The sequence below is a fragment of the Cavia porcellus genome, unplaced genomic scaffold (assembly GCF_034190915.1).
Source record: "Cavia porcellus strain 051 isolate PalLab524CR breed Dunkin Hartley unplaced genomic scaffold, mCavPor4.1 scaffold_12, whole genome shotgun sequence".
NCBI lineage: Eukaryota > Metazoa > Chordata > Mammalia > Rodentia > Caviidae > Cavia > Cavia porcellus.
In genome coordinates this window covers 2,082,228-2,102,582 of record NW_026947495.1, presented here as the reverse complement: position 1 = coordinate 2,102,582, position 20,355 = coordinate 2,082,228, and the positions used below count along the sequence as shown (strand labels likewise).

Genomic DNA, 20,355 nt, shown 5'->3' with positions numbered 1-20,355 from the left:
CTTCTACTAAGCTGCACTCTAGTCCTAAGTGCAAGATTTTTTTATTGTAAGAAAACCTGACATTTTCAAGTACTGCTTACACGAGATGGATATGCAGAAGCCTAAACAGGATGTTCAGAAAATCCATCTTCACAATGTGGAATATTATTCAATTTAGCCTCTTGTGATGAATACAGACACTTGAGACATTGTGGGTTTGGTTTTCACAAAAAGTGAGGCAGTATAACAAAATAAAAATTTATCCTTCTGTTGGTGGTCACTTAGAAAAAATACAAAACACAGACAAAATGGAATCTTAGGAAGAATTGTAGGCTGAATCTTAACTCTACTGCTTTGTAGATGTTTCCTTTTCCACAGAGCAACTCTATACTCTTTTCAGCTCAAACTGATGGAGAAGGTATTGACACTGACAAAGACCAGGAGACCGGACCAGCTGTACCAGCCTGTGCTTTTTCTCAGGGAAGTCCTGTTACGAGCTAGTGTGCCTCATAAAATCACTTCTGTGCACAGAGCTGAGAAGTCTTCAGAGCTGGAGTTCATTCTCACATGGGTCAGTGGAGGCACAGAAAGCAGTGGAGAACAAGCAGTGCAATGGGAAAGTAAGGAAAATTAAAGGAGGAGCTGTCGCTAAATGGTATCGAAGGCATCGTACTGCTAAGCAATTCCAATGTTTCCTTAAAGACGCTAAAAATAACAACAACAAAAAGCCCCAGGAAAGTCAGACAACTGCACCTGAATTGGAAGTTTAAAAATTGAATGACCTGCAGTGTGTCTGAAAGATTTTATTGCCCAGAATGACTAGCTGTGGGTACAAAATTGATAATAAACAGATATGTATAGGTCTATTTGGAAAAAAGATAAGCAAGAAAAAATATGAAATACAAGTCAAAGAAGCTTGGCCCATGGAGTTTCTGGACCATGGTTCCATAAGTTTCTTAGCATCACTGATCTTCCAACTTAGGAGGTAAATATTTTACAGCCAATTTAAAATTGTTAATAAAATTCTGGGTACCTTCCAGGATTCAATATATTGGGTTAAATTGCTTTGCACAAGGTGAAAAAATGGTAAACTTTTAAGAATTGAGTTGATATATGCTAATTTTCCTGTAATTTTAAAATGATATGCATATTCAAAACATGCAGAGAATTTCACACAAGTGTAGCAGAATGAGTACACTTGAAATATAAAGTGCATGTTGCTTATTAAAGAGACTGTAATGGAACCAAGTTACATAATTTTCTGTTGGAAGATACATTTCATTCAATAAACATGAAAAAGTATGAGCATTTTTCAACAATGGTATTTCAAGATTTTTCTGTGAAACATATAATGATAAAATTATATAAATGACATACATCTTTTATATGTCTACATATATAGATATATCTATATGTATAAAATATATATATAGATGTTCATATGATAGAAATTAAGAAATAAAATAAACATTGTAACTGAACAATACATTAGCATTATCTGTTATAGTCACATTCCTATTTAACAGAACATCAGAAATTCCTGTTCCTATCTCATAAAGCAGAACCAGTTAACCAACCACTCTCTACTCCATACCATCCTCAGACCCCAGGAACCAACATTCACCTCTAGACTTTCATAAGCTCAGCTCACTGCACATACCACATGAGTTTATGTAGTGTTTATATTTTAATGAATGGATAATTTTACTTAAAAAATAAATTTCAGCTTCATCCACATTGTTGGAAAAAGGTAATGGTAATGGACAATTCTAATATCTGAGAAGGAGGACTTTCTAATATTTGCACAATGAAGAAATAATAAATGTTTAGGAGATAGATAAGCCTACCTTGATTTGAACTTCACATTATATAAAAAATCAAAATAGCTCATGATGCTACATGAATATATACAATTATTAGTATCAAAATATATTAATATATAAAGGAAAAGAAAGTACAGCTAGCAACTTAGCATCATTTTATAAAGAATTAAAAAGTAAAAAAACAGATTGAAAAAATAAAAAACAGGTTGTACTAACACACAGAAAGGGCTGACTTGATTGGTAAGAACTATCACCACAAAATATTTATAGAGCATTTAGATTTATTTAGAAACTCAGAATATAGTTATTTACAGTTGGTCTATTCATAGAATTTGCTGTGACTCCACAGATAAACAATTTAGATGAAAAATATTTTTAAAAGATGGCATTGAATATGGAATGAAGAGAGACAATGATTTGTCCCAGGAAGATAGAGGTAGATAAAGGAAATAACAGTGGATGAAAAAATAGATGAAAAAGACACCACTTTTTATTGAAATAAATATTCCTTTTTTTCCTGGTATTGAGGATAAAATATAGTACCTTGTACATTTCTAAGTATATGATCTATCTACTCTGGGCTACACCCACCTCTCCCCAAAATTCAGTAATGAATTTCTTTAGAAAGGAAATTTATGTTTAGTGTCCTGGTGCACACTCTGGGGTCACCGTCACCCCTAGGAACACATGACGTCGTTCAGACTTTCCAACAGATGCCCGAGGTGACTGGGTAATAAACAGGGAGCACGTGGACCGTTTCTCACCACTTGCGGCCTTTAAACCGTCCGTCAGGGCTCCAGTGCAGCTTCACAGCCCCTGCACGCTGTCCCCACATCGGTTTGTGTGGACTCTGGTCCTTCACCTCCGCGTGCAAGGCCTGCAGTTCCAGAATGTTCACTGCCCATTTTTAACATCTACCTCCCTCCCTGCTATTCTCTTTTTTTCTGGAGAATTCCCATTACTTGCAATCTGATATTGATGGATTCTGCTCCTAGGAAGCTCAGCCAGGCTCAGACAGATCCGGCCCAACTTGGCGCTGGAGAAGCCTCCCTTCAACACCGAAGACCGCCTTATTTCAAACCCGGAAATTGAACTTCTTGCTTTTTGCGCGTGCACCAACATTCCCCCAATCAACTGTCAATACGTCACTCTGCCCGCCCCTTCAAACTCTACCCCTTGGCAAATTGAATAAAATCTCGTGGCATCTTTGCCTGCATGGAGGGTGGCTTGCACTACCTACCAGCAATAAGGGTCTTTTCCCTTTTCCATATTCATTTTTTCATTGTTTGCTCTTGCTTTTCTAGCGTGCTGAGGAAAATTCTATCAATATTTCCAAACCCAGGGGGTGCCTGCATCGGCCTCCCTGTGTGTCTGGAGGACTGTGGATATCTCAGCAAGCAGGGAGGGATCACAGGTTCCTGAGGCACCGCGGCCTGTGGTGAGTGCTCAGCACACTGCCCAAATCTCAGACTGTTCCAGACCCTGCAGGATTCCGGGTGAAGTGAAGTGGAGAAGTGGGTTTGAGGCCTCTACATCCGCCTCCCCATCCCGGCTGCACTTGGAGAATTGCTGAGCTTCTGACGGGTGGGCGGGCCCACACTATCCCCCGAGCCCAGCCTGTTTCGGACTGCTGTGCCTAGCCATCGGTGTGCAGAGGAGGGGCTGGGAGGATCTGGGGCGCCTGCATTGGCCTCCCCGTGTGTCTGGAGGACTGTGGATATCTCAGCAAGCAGGGAGGGATCGCAGGTTCCTGAGGCACCGTGGCCTGTGGTGAGTACCATAACCCGGCTGCGATTGGAGAGCTGTGGAGCTTCCAAGGGGAAGGTGGGCGCACAGTGTCCCTGAGGCCCAGCTTGTCTGGAACTGCAGAGTTCTGAGCAAGCAGAGGAGGGCCACTGGTTCTGCAGGCCCAGTGGCGCCGGGTAGCGTGGTGCCACAGTCTCACTAGCTGCAAACATAGAAGGGGATTTTCAATAGATCCTGAGGAAGCTTTCAAATAACACTTGAAACACAGAAATATAGGAAAATGACAAAACGAAAGACCAAATTACAAACTCATACCTCCAGCCCATCTCAAGAAACCCTAGGAGCAATGTATATAGAAGAAAATATATGCCATCCACCTCAAATATCGGACACAATAGCTACTGAAATTGACAAGCAAATTCAGGAAGCTTTAAAGAAATTCAAACTCGAAATAATCTCCCAGATTAAAGAAGAAATGATAAAAGAAATGAAAGAGATTCTGAATATATCTAAAGAAAACAAAGATAAAAAATTGGAGGAACTAAACAAAAAGATACAATCCCTAGACGAGCAATATAAGAAACAAACAGAATACATAATGCAGATGCACAGAGATATACAGGAAATAAAAAACTCCACTGAAAGTTGTAAAAACCACCTTAATGAAAGTGAAGATAGAATTTCAGACCTTGAAGACAGGATTGCAGCTAGTGAACAGGAAAGATCTTTTAAAAATAACAAGGAATCAGGAAACAACAATTCAACAACTGCAAGATGATGCAAAGAAGAATAACATAAGAATGATAGGGATTAATGAAAAGGAGACAACATAAAGGATTTCAAGAGGATATTTAGAGAAGTAATAGCTGAAAATTTCCCAAGCATGAGATCAGAAACTGACATCAGGATCAGTGAAGCATATAGAACTCCAAACAGTCATAACCAAAACCAAACTACACCCAGACATAAAATAATCACCATCCCAGAAATCCAACACAAGAATAGATTATTAAAAGCTGTCAGAGAGAAAAGACAGATCACTTATAAAGGAAAACCTATCAGAATCACAGCAGACTTCTCAGCACAAACAATAAAGTCAAGAAGAGCATGGAGTGAAGTATTCCAGATCCTAAAGCAAAATGATTTCCAAACTAGACTGATGTATCCTGCAAAACTATCATTCAAAATTGATGGTGAAATACGATACTTCCATGACAAAGAACAGCTGAAAAACTTCATGAACACCAAACAAACCCTGCAAAAAATATTGAAAGACAGTTTAGATACACAAAGGAAAAAAACCACTAAGCAAAGCAAATAATTAAACAGAACAGAAAGATAAAGATGCAACAGCAGAGAGATAACATTCCTACAATTAACCAGCATTTAACAGTAATAACCATTAATGTAAATGGTCTCAATGCACCAATCAAAAGAAACAGACTAGCAGAATGGATCAAGAAACAAAATCCAACCATATGCTTTTACAGGAAACCCATCTAACCCAGAAGGATACTCACAGACTGAAAGACAAAGGATGCAAAACAATTCTTCATGCAGCAGGAATCCAAAAAAAGGCAGGAGTAGCCATTCTGTTTGCAGACAATGTGAACTTTAAACCAACAATGACCATAAAGGACAAAGAAGGTCACTACATACTCGTAAGGGGAAAACTCCAAGAGGAAGAGATAACTATCTTAAATATACACGCAACAAACTCCAGAGCACCCAGTTATATAAAACAATTATTAACAGAAATGAAAACTCAAATTATCACTAACACAATTGTTACAGGAGACCTTTATACGCCATTGACACCAAGGGACAGATCAACCAGACAGAAAATGAGCAAAGAAATAACACAACTGAATCATACCTGTGAACAAATGGGTTTGATAGACATATACAGAATGTTCCACCCAACAACATCAGAATACACATTCTTCTCAGCAGTACATGGATCATTCTCTAAAATAGACCATATATTAGCTCACAGAACATATTTAAACAAATGCAAAAGAGTTGAAATCATCCCTTGCATGTTATCGGATCATAGCGCTCTGAAATTAGAAATTAATGATAAAAGACACTGCAAAAGTCCCGCAAACACATGGAAACTGAATAACACACTCTTGAGTAATCAGTGGGTCACAAAAGAAATTAAAGAGGAAATTAAACAATACCTAAAAGAAAATGAAAATGCAGATACAACTTACCGGAATTTGTGGGATGCAATGAAAGCCGTCCTCAGAGGAAAATTTATTGCACTGAGTTCCCACATCAGGAAAACAGAACGAATACAAAGCAATAATTGATGCTACACCTCAAACAGCTAGAAAGAGAAGAGCAAGTCAAGTCCAAAGCCAAAAGAAGAGAGGAAATTATAAAAATCAGAGCAGAAATCAATGCAATAGAGACTAAGAAAACAATCCAAAGAATCAATGAATTAAAGAGTTGGTCCTTTGAAAGAATAAATAAAATTGATAAGCCCCAAGCCAACCTTATTTAAAAAAGGGAAGAAAAAGCTCAAATTCATGCAATAAGAAATGAAAAAGGTGAAATCACTACAGACCCAATAGAAATACAGGAGATCATCAACACCTATTTCAAAAACCTCTACTCTCAAAAGTTTGATAACACAGAATAAATAGACAAATTCTTAGAAACATATGAAGTATCAAAGCTAGATCAAGAGGATGTAAAACTGTTCAATAACCCAATCTCTGCTAATGAAATTGAAAATGTAATTAAGTCCTTACCCACCAAGAAGAGCCCAGGCGCAGATGGATTCACTGCAGAATTCTACAAGCAATACAAAGAAGACCTAATGCCGACACTCCTCAAACTATTCAATGAAATTGAAAGGGAAGCAATCCTTCCTAAGTCATTCCTGGAAGCAAATATTACTCTAGTACCAAAACCTGAGAAAGACCCAACTAAAAAAGAGAACTATAGACCGATCTCCCTAATGAACACAGATGCAAAAATCCTTAATAAAATATTGGCAAATAGGATGCAGCAAATCATCAAGAAGATTATACACCATGACCAAGTGGGATTCATCCCAGGAATGCAAGAATGGTTCAACATACGCAAACCAATAAATGTAATCCACCATATCAATAAAGCCAAAAATAAGAATCACATGATCATTTCTATAGATGCAGAAAAAGCCTTCGATAAGTTCCAACATCTATTCATGATAAGAACTTCACAGAAAATTGGAAGAGATGGTCTTTACCTCAATATAATAAAGGCCATTTATGACAAACCAACAGCCAGCATCATACTAAATGGCCAAAAATTGAAAACCTTTACTTTAAAGTCAGGCACAAGACAAGGATGTCCTTTATCACCACTCCTATTTAATATAGTACTGGAAGTACTAGCCAGAGCAATTAGGCAAGAAAGAGAAATAAAAGGGGTAAAGATAGGAAAAGAAGTTAAATTATCATTGTTTGCAGATGACATGATACTCTACATAGAATACCCCCAAAACTCCATTGAAAGACTTAGATACAATAAATAAATTCAGTAATGTGGCTGGATACAAAATCAATACTCAGAAATCAATAGCATTCCTATACACGAACAACAAAATCACAGAGAGGGAAATAAGAGAAACTGGACTATTCACATTAGCAAGCAAAAAAATGAAATATTTAGGAATTACTCTTACAAAACAAGTGAAAGACTTATACAGTGAAAATTATAATACACTGAAAAAGGAAATTGAGGATGATCTCAGAAAATGGAAAGACATCCCTTGCTCATGGATAGGAAGAACAAACATTGTGAAGATGGCCATTCTCCCAAAACTCTTATACAGATTCAATGCAATCCCAATAGAAATATCATCAACATACCTTACAGATCTAGAGAAATCACTCCTAAATTTCATCTGGAACCAGAAGAGACCTAGAATCGCAAAGGCAATTCTAAGCAGCAAAGACAAAGCAGGAGGCATCACAATCCCTGACTTGGAGTTATACTACAAAGCAACAGTAGTAAAAACAACATGGTATAGGAATCAAAACAGAGCTGAAGATCAATGGAATAGATTAGAAGATACAACCACAACTACAAACTTACTCAACCACCTTATCTTTGATAAAGGAGCCAAGCAGGTTCATTGGAAGAACGACAGTCTCTTTAATAAATGGTGCTGGAAAAACTGGCTCTCCATTTGCTGAAAACTAAAGCTAGACCCATGTCTATCACCATGTACTAAATTAAAATCTAAATGGGTCAAAGATCTGAATATTAAAACAGAAACACTAAATCTATTGGAAGACAAATTGGGTAGAAACCTTGGAGACATAGGAGTAGGTAGAGAATTCATGAACAGGACTCAAACCACACAGGAAATACTTCCCAGAATCAATAACTGGGACCACTTCTTATTAAAAAGTTTCTGCATGTCAAAAGAAATCTCCAGCATAGTGAAAAGAAAACCCACAAACTGGGAAAAGATTTTAGTGAACTCTGTCTCAGACAAGAGACTCTTGTCTAAAACATATAAAGAATTAAAAAAAACTCAGACCTCCAAAATTCAAAGATCCAATCCAAAAATGGGCATCTGAGATGAATATGCAATTCTCAGATGAAGAAATGCAAATGGCAAATAAATACATGAAAAAATGTTCATCATCATTGGTCATTAGAGAAATGCAAATTAAAACCACACTGAGATACCATCTCACTCCTGAAAGAATGGCCAGGATCAGGAAAACCAACAACAACAAATGTTGGAGAGGCTGTGGGGAAAAAGGAACTCTCCTGCACTGTTGGTGGGAGTGTAGACTGGTACAGCCTTTGTGGAGGCCTGTCTGGAGATTTCTCAAAAAGTTGGGATTGGACATTCAAACTTTGTATTCTTTGATACTGTGATTTGAGCAACTATTTCTAAGATGATAATATGTAATCTATAACAGGTGATTTTTTTACTGTTTTTTTTTGTAGTTCTGTATTATGTGTACCCTTATACTGCTTTGTTTTGTTTTGTGTTTCTCTCTTTTTCCTCTTAAATAAAATTTTAAAAAAAAGTTGGGATTGGAAATCCCATTTATTCCAGCTATTCCACTTCTAGGCATATTCCCAGAAGAACTGAAAGCATCATACCACAGTGATATATGTGCACCTATGTTTATAGCAGCACAATTTGTAATTGCCAGATCTTGGAAACAACACAAGTATCCATCAACTGAGGAATGGATAAAAGAGTTGTGGTATTTCTATACAATGGAGTATTACTCAGCTATAAAGAAGGATCACATTGAGATATTTATCAACAAATGGGCACAGCTTGAGACCATACTCATAAGTGAAATAAATCAATCTCACATGTGTGAATACTGAATAGTTTCCCTAATGTAAGTAATGCTTCAAATATATATAAATATACGTGTTATTCATGATTCCCCATTATGAGGCCTTGAAGCCTTATAAAGTTTTCACTTATTAATTGGAAAGGCTTTATTCTGGGCTTCTTGATATGGAAATATTTGAAGCTATAGTATATGAAGTTTTATTCAAATATTTCAAGGAGAAAGACAGACACTATGGTAACTAGTATTAAGTTAGGTTATTTGGTGGTGAAGCACTAGGTTGCTGAAACAGTCATGCTTTGACCTGTATTGTTATATTGTTATGTCCTCTTTTATCTCAAACTCTCCCCTATTCATTAAAAAAAATTATTTAGTTATTTTTTTGTGGTTTTTTTTAATTAAGGAGAAAAATTAAAAAATTAGCAGCATATATAATAGTAACCTTTTTTGATTTCCTATTAACTTGTTTTGAAGTCCTGTAATATTCCCACTATCTTGTTTTGACTGATTAGACTCTGTTCCATTCTGTATGGTAGTATCAAGTTTGAGGGTATAGGCAACTACTTTGAAGGCAAGATTCACTAAGATGCCCATTCTGGTTTGACTATTGTCTCCTTTGGAATTCCTGTAATGTTTACAATGCTTAAGTTTTATTAGTCTTGTTCTCTACTGTTTTCTTCAACTTTATAATACCTAATGAGATAGACAATTCTTTTTAAGGAAACAAGAGACATTATGGTAACCATTGTTGATAACCTTGTACTGTTTTTGCATCATGTGCTATGTATATCCTTGGTTTTGACTGACAGCTTTGTTTTGCCATATTTGACTTTATTCCCCCCCCAAAAAGTAATAAGAACTAAGGAGTAATAAAACCCAAAATGTGTAAATTTTGTTGTAAAAAGAGAAGGAAAAAAAGTGCTCTAAAAGATACAACAGCAAGTGTGTTTAGGGGTGTTAAATAGCTGACCTATTAATGTTTTTTGGTTGGATCATTGAATACAACTGTTTGCAGTCTCACTGTTTGAATGTCCACTTTGTATGCTTTGATACTGTGACTTGAGCAAGTATCTCTAAGATGGTAATGTGTCATCTATTACCTGGTGATTTCTTGCTGTTTTTTTTTTTTTTTTTGTAGTTCTGTATTACATGTACCCTTACACCGCTTTGTTTTGGTTTTTCTCTTTTTCCTTTTAAATAAAATTTTTAAAAAATGCCTGGGTCTTTTTCTCTGCTATAGATGCTTCTGTGCTCATAGTTAAAGTGTGGAAATTCCCCGATGATGTCTGCTGTCCTGTAGTTTTGTGACCTTGCAGGAAGACCTTGGAACTCTAACCCAGCTTATTCTGTGACCTTGAGAGGGTATGATTCAGTGACAATACCTTGGTGGCTGAAATATCAAAGGACAATTTTGCATTCCTGTACTTCGGAGTGAGCATCACCAGTAGAGGCAGCTAATGAAGCCACACAGGACGCAGTCCCCTTCATTCCCTGTGGTGACATTTCTAAGCTTCCCTGGCCTCTCCTCCTCCTCCTGAAGAGAGCTCACACCAACCTCACCAGAAGGAAGTCCTTGGGTTGTCAGGAAGATGTCCCCAGTTGAATAGCACCCCCTCAGACTCTACGCTGATGGAATCATAAGAGTTTTCATCATGGGCCCTTAACTCTCCCTCCACATGGCCACAGGAACAGCGGATGACTCAATATACTCGAAGTCTTCCATGTTTACCACAGTGTTCCTGCTGCCTGGTCAGCAGGAAGCCAGCAGGGAGAAGACATCTGTTCCTGCTGAAGAGCTGGCTGAACTCAGCGGATTTCAATCCATATCTTTGCTGAAAAGAATCAAGCGAATATTTAACTAACAAGAATATGTTTCCAAACACTGACAAAGCAAAACACAAAAAGTGAGTACACAAGAGGAGGTTTTCCTGCCTGGCTCCATAGTGTGCTTGGGGTTGGGAGTGGTTCAGGGACCACACAGAAGAGCTCTTTTGAATGGAGAATTCTTAGTGGGAGGCTGGGTCCTTCAGAACTCACAAGGGGTGTAGGGGGAATACCAGGTAGCAAACTCAAACCACAAAGCTGGTAATAATCTCAGAGGGCAGTTGCACTTTATATCTGAGTATTAATTTAATTAGAATAAAATTTATTTTGTCGTTTCTCAATCTTTTTTAATATTATGTGTAACGCAAAAATGTGAAATCTTTTTGTGACTGAAGAGAAAATTAGAAAATGCTAATATTTTTTAAGAAGGTGGCGACTATAAGCTGATTTTGTTTTCACAATCTAGTTGTGTTCTTTTACTGAAAAGAAACGTTTCTCTTTTTCATAATGAAAAGACAAAATGGCCATGGATTGTCACTTTCAGACTAACAATGTACCTTTGGCCTTATATGCAAATCATAAATATTAATGCTATTTTGAAGAGCAAAAATAGAAAAACCCTTTTAAACATTAGATTATTATTTCACATAAATGATGCAATTTCTTAAATTACACATTTTTCATATCTTTCAAAATTTTGGAAATCTGGAGTGCACTGAGAAATTTATCTTTTATTAGTTGTATGAGTGTAACCAAGGCGTAACGTTGCCTGGAAATTATCATTTATAGGTTCATGTAGGAGACAAAGTACCATCATCCACATGAATGCTGCTTAGCAATGCAGAACATGGACTCATGGTTTCCAAGGTCTGCATCTTGGAACATTCTCCACTGTGTCAGTTGTGCACCAAAGGCAGTGTGGGCACCGAGGCTGAATCCTGTGTGTGCAACTGCAGTAGAGTTGGGTGACTTAAGAGCTGCATGGAGATTTAGAAGAAGTTTACACTGGGAAACCCAGCAGATTTCATTGTTCAGTTGTCTGCTTTGGCACTGGGTAACAGAAGCCTTCAAGTCTGTGCCATTACAGCAGATCTTTGTGTAATTTTAAAATACATCCTACCTTGGCAACAACATGCTATATAGCTGCATGATTTTTTTACTTAATACTTACATGCATATATTGTCACAAAAGGACATGAAGACACTCACTGGGAATCATTTCTCTAAAGATGCCTGCCATCTTGTAAAATGTTCTTAGATAACTGTTTTTAACCAGTAAAGAAAACAAGTGGATGCAATGATTGCAAAATTAAGCCCAAAATGTGAAACTTTAGTTTTAAAATGATATATATTGTGATTTCCAATTCTGTTTTGTGCTTTGCATTCAGGGTTAATGCCCATCAATACCCAGCAAGCCTCAGTTGATGGTATAACCGAGGGACCATGAAGTTAAATTTGCAGATAGAAGTCTCACTACAGGGATCTGCAGAGCAGAGAAGGACCAAGTGCTCTCTCCTGGACCTGCAGCATCTCTAACGCCTCACAAACCTCTGGAGTTAGGCACATGTCTGCCTTGAAGTGCCAGGCCTTGCTGTTACAGAAAAACCCACTGTAACTATTGGCTCAGTACCCAGCAGCACTGCTAAACCTGATCAATGATGGAAAAATTACTTGCTTCCTTAGCTCCTTTATTATACAGTGTGGATTATGAGAATATTTTTATTGGAGAATTATGTTAAAATCAAATATGATGATTTATGTCAGGTGGTGAGACAAATACAGATTATGATTTTGAGGCACATTACTTTCCATTATTGGGCAATAAATAAATTAAAACGCTCAATTTTTTTTTACCTCCTTGGCCATCTGTGACCATCTGGTATTACTGAATCCTTCAGCATCCGGTCAGATGAGGTATTGGATGGAGCAAACCAAACCACAGTGACAGAGTTCATTCTCCTGGGATTCTCATGCTCTCACACTCCCTGCAGCTCATGCTCTTTGTCACCTTTCTCACTGTGTACCTGCTCTTCCTCATGGAAACACCCTCATTATCTTCATTGTTCTCATGGAATCTAAACTCCAGACACCCATGTACATCTTCCTAGGGAACCTATCCTTCTTAGAGATCTGGTACACCAAGACCATCGTGCCTAAGTTGCTAGACACCTGCCTCTCCACAGTCATCACCATCTCTGTTCCTGGATGTATTACCCAATACTACTTCCACGGGAGCCACAGAATGCATTCTGCTGGCCGCAATGGCCTATGACTGGTATGCTCAGATCTGCCTCAAGTTTTCAGCTGGGTCCTGGGTTGGAGGCTTTGCTCCTGTCCTACCCACTATATTTGTCTCTCACCCAAACTTTTGTGGCCCTCAGAAGATCATTTCTTCTGTGACTCAGACCCCATTTTCAAACTCTTCTGCTCAGACATGTTCTTCATAGAAGCCCTGGACTACACATACACCTCAGTTGTGATTCTAAGCTCTTACGGCAATATTGTGGCCACTGCGGTCAGGCTGTCTTCCCGAGAGGCTTGGAAGAAGACTTTCTCCACCTGTGCCTCCCACCTGACCATAGTCACCATCTACTATGGCACCATTATCTTTGCCTACATCCGCCCTCCAGCCAAGTACAACTTCACCATCAGAAAAGTGGTCTCCATGTTCTACTGTGTGGTCACTCTCTGGTAAACCCTCTCATCTACACCCTGAGGAACAAGGAAGTTAAGAAGGCTTTCAGGAAATTACTAACAAGAGAAGCATTTTTCTTGACTGCAGACATGGATGTTTTGAGAAATCAACAGAAATGAACAAACTGGTTTAATGCTAAAACCTCCTAATGACAAGTACTGGAAATCTCATTATCCGAATGATAATATTTGACATGACAATCTTTGCCCTTTCAGTCTGTTGTAAATCCTACTGAAGCACTATTGTACATTTTCTCTGTTTCTGAATGTATAATTACAATATCACAAATGCAGAAAGATTAGTAACACAAGACTCCTGACCACAATGCATTCACAGATGGAAAAGAGGCTGGGTTAGTCTCACATGCTAAAGTTAAATATTTTCCTAACTTTAACCTAACCTTTGGCCTCAACAATCTTTTGTAATGAAGCAGTTTTTCTTCATCATGCTCTCGCTGAAATGTAACCATTTGTACCTCACAAACGCATGCACTTAAGAAACACCAAGCATACACAATGCCCCCAGCTTGACTGAATCCTGGATGATGGTTACTCATGGCATAAACTGGGCCAGTTAACTTCATTAGAAAAGTCACATAATCAGGGTTTTTTTCTGGATGATGTGAAACTATAAATCAATGAACTGGCTTTTAAAATAGTAAAACCACGACTGAAGAACAAAAAAGTAAAAACTATTAGACACAAATTAATAAAATGGAATCTTTAGTATTTTGAAGCAGGTGTTTGTCTCTTAGATTTCTGTCAATCATCCAGACAGTGTGTTGAGCAAAAATAACTTTCCTCCTTTAAAGAAAGAAAACAGGAAGGAACTGTTAGTTTTCTACTGTCATGTTACTGATCTATGTGAATGGAAAAATTGATAATTTCCATTAATTCAGTGTAGTGTAGAAAGAAAAGGGATGGGAATCCCCACAGTTTAGAAGGATTTTGAGGTTGCTCCTCCAGTGGGTTCCTACACAGTGTGGGTAGAGGATCGAGGGATTCAGCACCTCACCCCAAGTCCTGATAGGAGTTTGAAGTGTGATGGGATCCTAGCTGAGCTGGTCAGTGGATGAAATCCTGAAAACCAAGATTTTAGACAATTATGATTTTATGCAAGATCTGTATTTATGAAACAATGGAAAAAGATCAGCGGTTTTTACAGATGGCGATGTTTATTATTTTAGTTAAACGTTTTGGAATACTTGAAATACATAACACAGTGTCTACTCAGTACATCATTCTCACTGGAGGATTATTAGTGATTTTTAAAATTCATGTGTGTGTGTGTGTGTTGTTTGTTCAGCAAAGTAGTTTTGTGGCAGCTGGAGAGCACATATACCTACCATGCTGGGATCTTCACCCTCCTTATCCCCCATGTTCCTGCCCCTCTTCCTCTGACCCCTTTCTCATCTGTGATAATCTTTCTGTCACTTTTCCGTGATGGCTTCTCTTTTTTCTCTAGTTATTTTACATTTTCTTTTGAATTATGTGCCTAAGCTTCATTTGTTTTACCTCACATGCTACCTGGGAAGCTGCCCCTGTGTCCATCGACAGACAGAAGGATAAAAGGTGTGGTACTTACACACCATGGAACACTGCTCTGCACTAAGAAAGATGAATTCATGTTGTGAGCAGGGGTTGGGTGCAGCTGGAGACCATCATGTTACGTGAAATAAGCCAGATGCACAAGCTTAGACATAGCATAGATTCCCTTGTACTAGAAACTGAAAGTACAAGTGAAGAACAAAATACAGATAGGTAACAAGAAGGAGGGGAACAGATCTCCTCAAATGAGAGAGAGATTAAGAAGTGGAGGGAGGAAAAGAAGTGAAAAAGGAATTAAGCAGAGTTATGTGGATGCACCACCTCCACATAAGAAATGTAAATATTATGCGCTGAAAACATGTACTAAAAATCTATTAAAACCTTTCCATTTTCTTGCAAACATCAAGATTTCATTCTTCTATATGGCTTAAAAATATTCCTTTGTTTCTAGACTTTGTGATGCATGTATGTAATCCCAGCATTCAGGAGGCTGAGGCAGGAGGATCATTGTGAGGTTGAGGCCAGCCTCAGCTGATGAGTTGAGTTCAGCCTGAACTACATAGATAGACTCTCACTCAACAAAACCAAACCCTCCACTGAAAACAAACTCCCCTGAAACTACATAGTCCTTTTCCATTCATCTGTTTGTGATCATCGGCACTGTTTCAATAGCTTAGCTTACTACTGTGCTACTATTGCTATAGGCATTTAATTCTTTTAAAAGGTTTTTAATTCTTTCAAAACTATGCTGAGGAATAACACAAAGAGACTAAATAGTAGCTCTACTTTTAGGTTTTTTGGGAAACTCCACACTGATGCCCATTGTGGATATATTTTTTCCTTCCCTGGAGGATGCGGGTTCTTTTCCCACTCAGCCCCCCACGCTCACACACCTCTAGGAATTCTTTTTTTTTTTTTTTTGTTTAAGAGGAAAAAGAGAAAAACACAAAACAAACCAAAGCGGCGTAAGGGTACACGCAATACAGAACTACAAAACAAAACAAAACAAAACAAAACAAAAATCCATAACAGTAAGAAATTACCTGCTAGTAGATTACACACTATTTTCTTGAAAATAGTTCCTCAAATCACAGTATCAAAGAACACAAGGTGGACATTCAAACAGGGAGACTGCAAACAGCTGTGTTCAATGTTCCAAAAACATTGATAAAGTCAGCTATTTAACACCCCCCCCCAAAAAAAAAAAAAAAAAAAAAAAGAATTACCTCTAGGAATTCTTGATGGCCACTGCTGTGAGTGGCAAATGGAGGCTCTGTGTGGCACTGACTGCCTTTTCTCTGAAGTTTAAAGCTACTGTTCACTTTTTATGTGCATATTCCTATCTCGTGCTGCTTTTGAGAAATGCGTTTCTAGTTACTGTACTTTGCTTAACTGGGTTATTTACTTTCTTCTTGATAGTTTTATTCTAGGTAATAATCCTGTGCCAGAACTGTAGCTGGAAAATGATTTCTCAACAGCAACTATACTCAAAATAACTGTAATTTGAAAATGTGAAATGTATGGCATACAGTGTCAGTATCTCTCTAACCTTTAACTTTATATCAGAATATAAAATTACATGTAAACTAATCCAAAATGAATGAAATTTTTCAAACCAGTGTTTTACTATCCTATATGAAATTCCAGCTTATTAACAGTAGGAATTTTTTTTCCAAAATCCATCTCCTAAATTGTAACTCACTAGATCTTGGATTACAGTGACTAAGATATCACTAAGCTGCCTCCCTCTTTGCTCACTGCAAGTGTTTAACTGGCTTGTTTCTTCCAGCGCACAGCTGGAGCCATGGGGGTGTTAGGAGTTTACAAAGGGAAGTCTGAGCTTCCAGCTCCACTTTCAACTTAAAGATCTGCAACAGAAAATCTTTGGTCTTTCATACACTTTATCTCAATGATTTGCTATGGAAACTCAGTTTACTTTAGGAACCTGTGAAGTCTGTGGCTTCCACAGACTAGAAAAACGTTGTAATCCTAATGGTCACTTTGCCTTGAGTGGGACACAGCTAAGCCAACTGGGATAGAGTCTGTAACACTGTGGAGATGGAGATCTTCACAAGACTGCGTCACAATGAGACCCTGATTGCAAACCTGAGTCTCCAGTGTACAAAGCTCCAAGAAACGTACATTCTCTACCTCCAACACTGTGTGCTGCACACATGTACTAAGAAAAGTATTAATAATCCCCCAGGGAAAAGGCCTCAGGAGAGCCGAATCATATCTAATTAAACTGTGGTTACAAAATTAGAGAAATATTTGGAAGGCATTCCTAAACTAGAACAGAGACAATAGATATGTTATTCAGAAGGCATTTACACACAAGTTGATTTCACAATTTTAACAATACATTTAAACACATTTTGACACCAACTGGGATATCAGTGTAGATAAAGAAAACTTTTATAAGTTTTTGAGTGATTTCCAAATTTAATAAATTCTTTTTAAACATTTACATTGTTTGAATAATATGTGGTATAAGTTTGGACATTCCATTACTGGCCCTAAAAGAAGGGCATGAAATGTTTACTAGAAAAGTGAATCAATTCTCAAAATAGTTACACATTTCTACACTTCTAACAGCAGCTCACCTCAACAGCTGCTTTGAGATTTTGTGAAATTATGGATTATGCTAATCTGTTATCTTAGAAATGAGTTAAATCATATAATTAGTACATTTACTACATGCTTGATATTTCATAGAGATCCACTTGCATGTTATATGTGCAATGTGTCCTCAAGTGTCATTTTTATGTCATGTTGTCATATTTTGTTGTGTGTATTAGTTTTATTCATAAGAAATATCCAAAGTAGATCTTTGATCTGAACTGAAAATATTTACCTTTTCAGGTGGATTCATGAACATATTTTTAAACAGTAGAAAGTGTTTATATTTACTTTTTTACTTATCTTTAATGTCATGACTTTCAAATGTCAAACAAATATTTTTAATTTGGGAAATGTATTTATTTTTCATGAAAAATGATATTTCTGTTAATGTGTGCACAGCACATAATTCTTTTTAAAATAATGTGTTGTTAATAAATATCTCTAAAATGATTTATAATATTTTGTTGTACAGCTTTTATTATTTATTTTCTGAACACCTAATTTAACCTTTTGAAACTATAAGTTGGTTTATGATTTGATGTGTAAATTAAATAATTTTAGAGCAACATTTTCATGGATGTTATATTCCTAATAGCCAAAGAATAATAAAATTAACCTGATGAAGTACAAATAAAGTCACATTTGCTGGTGGCTAACTGGAAGTGCAGCGTAAGAGACACATATTCTAGAATCTCAAGACTCGCTCCAAAGCTTCTGACCAGTGCATCTGTTTTTAGAGCTAGAACCACAGGGAGACCAGCAGGAGCATGTTTGGATTCTCAGCAGTGCTGGCTGCTGGCACATTTTTATATGTATCTCTGTAATATTGTAGACAAGTAGTATATTTTGTATAGAAGTTTCAGATTACAACTTTCCTAATATTGGAAAGTTATTTCTCAAAACTAAAAGTCTTTCTTAAAGGATGACTTTACAATATCAAGCTCCCACTTTCATAATTAGTCCTGTTAAAACAATATTTTTTGTTTAAATGATACATTGCTGTTCATATAAAGCTATATTCACATATATGAATTAGAAATTGTACTAATCAGTTGAATATGGGGTAAAGGTAAACCTTCACAATATACTTGTTAGTACACGTCTGCCGTACGTAATGCTTACATTCCTTGTGGCTTTGGTACATGGGAATCACTCGTCCTAACTCTGCCTATTGTTCCTCCTCTTTTCTGCCTCCCCTCCATCTCTCAATTCCCTTCTCATTTGCACAGAATCTTCCTCCATTTCCCACTCTAAACATTTTATTTTTATCTTTCAATTATCTATAACTTGGTATCCTGATGTAAGAGAAATTATAAAATCATTTTACTGTGTGTCTGATTATTTCACTGGATATCATGGTTCCAGGATTCCTCTGTTCCTGCACAAATGACTGAAATTCACCTTTCTTCCCAGCTCCATGATACCCTTTCAGTTTATAGGTGAAGCAGCGGCTTTAGCCGTCTGCCTGTTAATGGGCTATGGCTGTTTCCAAGACTTAGTCATTGCACATTGTGCTGCTAGAATCCTGGGTTTGCATTTAGCATTTTTATATGATGTCATCACTTGTTCAGAGAGATACCTAGAAAGGAGAATAGTTGGGTCAATAGTATTTCTGTTTTTTTTTTTTTTGTTTTGTTTTTTTTGAAGGGTCTACAAACCCAGATTCCCTAGATGCGACAAGTTTACATTTCTATCAGCAATATAGAAATCTTCCTGTTGTCCCACAACCTCTTTAGTTTTTGCTATTATTTGATTTACTGATTGTTGTTCTTTCTGGGGTAAAATGGAATCTCATTCTTTTCTTTCATGGTCAATGAAATTGAGCTTTTTATTAATTTATTTACTGTTTTTCCCGATCTACTCACTGTTCATTTATTTGAATTGTTTGTTTTTATGATGTTTTATTTTTGGTTATCTAATATTTTCAGCTATCTATATCATATATTTTGTATATTAGCTGATTAGCTGATGCTGATCAGCTGGTGAAATTATTTCTTAATCTGTAGCTCATTTTCATTCAAATGGTTGTTTCTGTTATCATGCAAAATTTATAATTTCATATAATCCCATTTTTAAATTTTTCCCTCTACAAGTGAGTTTCCATTCAGAAAGTCCTTATCTATGACTATGTCTTCTGATGGTTTTAATTATTTTATTTCCCAGCTGATTGTGTGCTTCCACGTTGGTGTCTGTGTCTGTGGTATTTTTTAGTATGATATGAGAGAAAGGGCTCCATCTTCTGCATGTGTGTCGCCAGGTTCCCCAGAACCATTTGCGGGTGACAGGACTGCTCCTCCGCTCTGTCTCCAGTCCCTTCATCACAGGGCAAATGGCCGAATGTGCCCAGGGCTACTTCTGCGTCTTCTACTGTGCTTCATTCTTTCACATGTGTGTTTTTGCCCCAGACTGTGCTGCACTTTTCCCTGTAGTTTTCAAATATAATTGGAATCATGGGATTGTGATGTCTCTTTGCTCCTGTTACTCAAGTTTGCTTTTGCTCTTTTCTCTGCTCTGATTCTACATGAATTTTAGGACTGTTTTCTTTGGCTCTGTGTGGAAAGCTCTTAGTATTTTGGGAGGGACTCAGTTAAATTGGCACCTCAATTTTGATAGTTTCAATCATTTTGACAATGCCAGTTCTCCTTATACAGGAAAAATTTGTATTCAATAGCATCCCCTGCAGTCTTTTTTCACAGTATTACAGGGTTTGCTACAGATACCATTCACTTCTTAGATTAATATCTATGTAAAGATTTAATGTGTCTTAATGCTACTTTGAGTTCCACTGCTTT

At 37.2% G+C, this 20,355-nt stretch overlaps 1 pseudogene; it reads left to right on the top strand.

Moving 5' to 3' along the window:
• Positions 1-388: 388 nt before the first annotated feature.
• On the top strand, positions 389-13,513 carry LOC100734762 (olfactory receptor 10A4-like; annotated as a pseudogene).
• Positions 13,514-20,355: the final 6,842 nt, after the last annotated feature.